This window comes from Capra hircus, chromosome 20 (assembly GCF_001704415.2).
Source record: "Capra hircus breed San Clemente chromosome 20, ASM170441v1, whole genome shotgun sequence".
NCBI classification, from domain to species: Eukaryota; Metazoa; Chordata; class Mammalia; order Artiodactyla; family Bovidae; genus Capra; species Capra hircus.
The window spans coordinates 44,176,832-44,182,831 of NC_030827.1; positions in this window are offsets into that span (position 1 = coordinate 44,176,832).

The window sequence follows — 6,000 nt, forward strand, 5'->3', positions numbered from 1 at the left end:
GGAAGGACTGATGCTGAAGCTGAAACTCCAGTACTTTGGCCACCTCATGCAAAGAGTTGATTCATTGGAAAATACTCTGATGCTGGGAGGGATTGGGGGCAGGAGGAGAAGGGGACGACAGAGGATGAGATGGCTAGATGGCATCACTGACTCGATGGATGTGAGTCTGAGTGAACTCCGGGTGTTGGTGATGGACAGGGAGTCCTGGCTTGCTGCGATTCATGGGATCACAAAGAGTTGGACACAACTGAGAGACTGAACTGAACTGAACTGATTGAGGACAAGAGCTTCTATAGGCTGTCTGGGGTCAGAATGCAAATAGTTTTGAAAATCTGAGTGGTTTAAATTTTGTTCTGTAGGAAATGAGTAGCCACTGATGGTTTTTAAACACAGGAGTGCCATGGATAGAAGTACAAGGGATGTTTAGGTTTAAGAGAAAGGAGAGAGAAGATGCAATGAGATTATGTAACTCCAAGATTATTTAGCAGTAGAATAAACTGAGGAGAAGCAGTCAGAATGAGATAAGGTAGAGTATTTTGGAATAACTGATTTGAACTTGTTTTTGCATTATGGTTTTTAAAATTATAGAATAAAGCTAACAAGGAACATTATTAAGAATGTTAGCCCATCTCTAGTTTATATGCCATCTCTGGCCTATGAAGATGGGATGATGAATGGTGGGGGTTGGCAGAGTAACTGAAAATTCCTTTCCCTCAAATCCATCCCTGTACTCTACCTCTGAAAATTCCCAAGCTTGGTCATCATCTCTGCTTTTTAGTCGGAAAATAAAAGAGATATTTTTAGATATGTATGAAGAGAATATTTTAAATAGAATGTTTTTATTTCCCATGAATATTTTCCTCAGTCCAAGCGTATTTCAATGCAGTTACCTCAAAAAGAAGGATAAGAAGATTACAAAAAAGAGTAAGTGACTAACTAGAGTTAAACTACTAAAGGAAAGAAAATTTTAATTTAGAAAGTGCTCTTTGTAAGACTCTTTAATACAGCCTTTTAAAAAGCCTTTGACTGTGTGGATCACAATAAACTGTGTAAAATTCTTAAAGAGATGGGAATATCAGATCACCTTACCCATTTCCTGAGAAACCCATATGCAGGTCAAGAAGCAACAGTTAGAACTGGAAATAGAACAATGAACTAGTGCAAAATTAGGAAAGGAGTATGTTAAGGCTGTATAGTGTCACCCTGCTTATTTAACTTATATGCAGAGTGCATCATGCAGAATGCCAAGCTGGATGACTCACAAGATGGAATAAAAATTTCTGGGAGAAATATCACCAACCTCAGATATGCAGATTATACCACTCTAGTGGCAGAAAGCGAAGAGGAACTTAAGAGCCTCTTGATGAAGGTTAAAGAGGAGACTGAAAAAGTTAGTTTAAAAAAAAATCCAAAAAAAAATTAAGATCATAGCATCAGCCCCACCACTTCATGGCAACTGGATGGGGAAAGATGGAAACAGTGTCAGATCTCATTTTCTTGGGCTCCAAAAACACTGTGGACAATGATTGCAGCCATGAAATTAAAAGACACTTGTTCCTTGAAAAGAAAGATATGACAAACCGAAATAGCATATTAAAAGGCAGAGACATCACTTTGCCAACAAAGGTCTGGTATAGTCAAACCTGTGGTTTTTCCAGGAGCCATGTACAGATGTGAGAAGGAGATCATAAAGAAGGCTAAATGCCAAAGAACCGATGCTTTTAAACTGTGGTGTTAGAGAAGACTCTTGAGAGTCCTTTGAACAGCAAGGCAATCAAACCAGTCAATCCTAAAGGAAACCAATCCAGAGTATTCATTTGAAAGACTGGTGATGAAACTAAAGTTCCAGTACTTTGACCACCTAATGCAAAGAGCCAACCCACAGATGCTGGGAACGTGGATGGCAGGAGAATAAGGGGGCAACAGAGGATAAAATGGTTGGATGGCATCACTGAGTCAATGGACATGAGTTTTAGCAAATTCCAGGAGATAGTAAAGGACAGGGAAGCCTGGCATGCTATTGTCAGTCCATGGGTTGCAAAGAGCAGGACACAACTTAACAACTGAACAACAAGAGTAATGTCAGCATCATGACAATGTGAGGTGTTTCCTTTGTCTCTTCCCTTCAATCTATCAACAGTAACATTTCTATAACTCAAAGGTGTGTCAGTCCAACACACTGGACAGCAGATAATTCCTCACATTGATAAGTCTAAAAAGTGAGTGGAATAAAAGAGGCGGCAACTTGAAGGAAACAACAGATATGGTACTTGCAATCTTGGACCCCCAGTTGCAGCAGATCAGCCTACAGCTCCAGAGAACCAGAAAATATGGATGTGAGCATATAAGAATGCAGAGGTGTTTATGGTCACAGGGAACCAGATGGCAGTAGAACTTGAAATCTTATCTAGGAGTTGTGACCTGACAACCCTGGTCACAGCAGAGACACCCTTATCCTGGCTTATCCTCTGGGTCCCCCTTTTCCTGCAGTGTTGGAGCCTGTGATCCAAGAGACTCTGAACGCAAAGTGTCCAACATGCTGGCGCCCCAGGTGGCAACACTAGCAGTAGCAGGATATTATGATTTCAGAAGTGTAAGCACTGACAAGGATTCCAGATAACACCTCTGACAAAGGTGCTGTGCTAGGTGCTCAGTCGAGTCTGACTCTTTGTGACCCCATGGACTGTAGCCCGCCAGGTTCCTCTGTTCATGAGGATTTTCTGACAAAGGTAGGTGAGGGTAAAACTATCCATTCTGAAATATGGCCAGAGGCAGCTCAGCTAAGAGAAACTTAAAATTTGTGCTATACTGTTACTTACTGAAAAACAAAAGAAAAACCTCTAATAATTCAGTAATAGCATGATGGACTTTTAGGATTAAAAAAAAAAAAAAAGATTTTATCTTAAGACGAAAGGTGCTTGTTACTTCAAATGTGCCAGCAGAGAAATAACTCATGCATGAAAAGCCACAATAAGAAGGTACAAATTATGATTCTCCAGTAACCAACAAATTTGTGGAATACTATGACCTAACTGACAGAGAATTCAAGGTAATTGTCATAATGAAACTGAAAAAGCTATAAGAAAACTCAGAAAGGCAGTTCATTGAGCTCAGAAATAAAATTAATCAGCAGAAGAAACACTCTACTACAGGTATTAAAATTCTAAAAAAAATCAAATTCTGAAGCCAAAACTTCAAAGAGATGAAGAATGCATTAAAAGCAAGGGAAATAGAACAGATCACATGGAAGAGAGAATTAGTGTGCTAGATGATGGGAATTTTGAAATGATACAGGTAGAGGAGAAGGGAGAATTTCAGTGAAAAATTTCTTTGGAAACTATCCAATTCTATTAGAAGAGCAATATTAAAATAATGAAGATGCAGAGGGAAAAGAGAGGGAGAAGAGAACATAGAGTACGTTTAAGGAAATAGGAGCTGAGAATGTCCCAAACGTGGTGTGGAAACTAGGTATACAAGGCCATGAGGCTAAGAGAACTCCTAACTACCTCCATTCAAACCTTCTCTGAGACACATTATATCTAAACTGTAAAAGTCAGTGACAAAGAATTTTAAAGACATCCAGGGAAAAGAAGGATGGTAACCTACAGATATACCCCCATTTGGCTAGCAGCAAATTTCGTAGCAAAAATTATACATGCAAGGAGAGCTCAGATGACATTCAAAATCCTGGAAGATAAAACCTTTCACCTAAGAATACTCTATTCAGCAAAGCTTTCATTCATATATGAAGGAGAAATAAAGGGTTTTCCAGACAAACAAAAGCTTAGGAATTCCATGAACACTGGGCCTGGCTTACAAGAAATGTTGGAAGGAGTGCTTCTACCTGGAACAAAAAAGGCAAATGTAAAGAAAAATTTGAGTAAGCTACTAGAATCAGAAAACTGCAACTCTATATCAGACTAGGTTGTTAAATAATTATATCATAAAGGTCAAGGGAAATAAAAGTAGTAAAATAACTAACCACTTCAAATTAGTAAAGAATTCTCAATGTTAAAAGGCATAATTTGGTAATTTGATAAAACTAAAAGGAAAGAGAAAAACATGGGACTTGTATAGACAAATGAAGATGGTATCATCAGAAAATGACTATTTTATCTATGAGATGTTTTACACAAACCTCGTGGTAACCCCAAAACACAAATCTAAGAGAAGAGGCATGATACATAAAAGGAAACTGAGAAAATCATACAAAACTATCAAACTAAAAAAATCACAGAAAAACACAAGGAAAAAGGAATAATACAGATATAGAGAAACCAGAAAACAGAAGATAAAATGAAGTACTAAGACCTCATCTATTAATAATCACCCTAAATATAAATGGGTTGAATTAGTCAATCAAAAGACACAGAGTGACTGAATGAATTAAAAAAAAAATAAAAGACCCAACTATATAGTACATAAGCAGTACACTAACACTGACCTTAGAAATATCATTCTGAGTATGTCTTCTCTGGGAAGGGAAACGAAAGCAAAAATAAATAAATGTGGCTACAAGCTGGATTTTCATAGCAAAGAAAACCATCAACCTAATTAAAACATATTTTGGAAAAGATATCTGCAAATCATAACTGAAAGCGGTTAACATCTTAAATATATAACTAACTCATACAAAAAAAATAATAATGGGGACAAAAGCTGAATAATTTTTCCAAAGAAGACATATGGATAGCCAACCATACAGATGGTTGAACATCACTATTAGGGAAATTGAAATCACAGCCACAATGAATGATCACTTTACCCCTTTTAGACTGCCTGTTAGAAAGCAAGGCAAGAAATGAAAAGGGTTAGAGAGGATGGAAAAAAGTGAATCCTCATACACTTCTGGTGGGAATATAAGCTTGTGCAGCAACAGTGGAAAACACTGTGGAGTTTCCTCACTAAATTAAGAATAGAACTACCATATCATCCAGCTATTTCACTTCTGAGCATTTATCCAAAGAAAACAAGAACACAAGTCTGAGAAAATATATGCACTCCTATGTTCACTGCAGCACTATTTACAATAGCCAAGATGTGGAAAAAAAATCTAAGTACCCACAGACAGATAAATGGATAAAATAGATATACACAATGTAACACCACTTAGTCATAAAAAAAAGAAACTTGTCATTGTGACAACGTGGATGGGGCTCAGGCTGAATGAAATGTCAGATGAAGAAAGGCAAATATCATAGGATTTCACACACAGGTGAATTTTTTTTTTTTAATATTAACGAATCAAAATAAAAACAGATACAGAGAAAAAAGAAGTGATTACTGGAGGGAAAGAGGGTGGGGGAAAGGTGAAAAGGATAAAGGGGGTCAACTGTATGGGGAGAGATGGAGACAAAGTCTTTGGTGGTGAGCACATTGAACTTTATACAGAAGTCAAGATATAATATGATACACATGAAATGTATAATGTTATAAATAAAAAGTCTGAAAACAAAAATAAATTAATGCTTTTGAAAATGTCAGACTGCTGTTATTGAGTATTTAGGCACATGATTAAGTCAATTAGTCAGTCAACTCATGGACTAGGCCATGAGTATGCAGTAAGCTATTTTATCTGAGAATGATATTTTTACCCATTTATTATAACAATAATCACACATACAATTTCAATATCCTAATGATTCTAATTTATGTATAAATGTAATGTTCCATGTGTGGGCTACGTTGCTTTAGTTGTGTTTGACTGTATGCCATCCTATGGACCAGAGCTCACCAGGCTCCTCTGTCCATGCAATTCTTCAGGCAAGAATACTGGGATGGGTTGCTATGCTTTCCTCCAGGGGATCCTCCTGAGACAGGGATTGAAGCTGCATCTCTTTCCTCTCCTGCTTTGGCAGGTGGGTTCTTTACCACTAGTGAAATCTGGGAAGCCCCATGATATTATATATATGTACTATACAATATACTATATATTATACTACTATTGTTCAGTTGCTCAGTAGAGTCTGATTCTTTGAGATCCCATGGACTACAGCATAC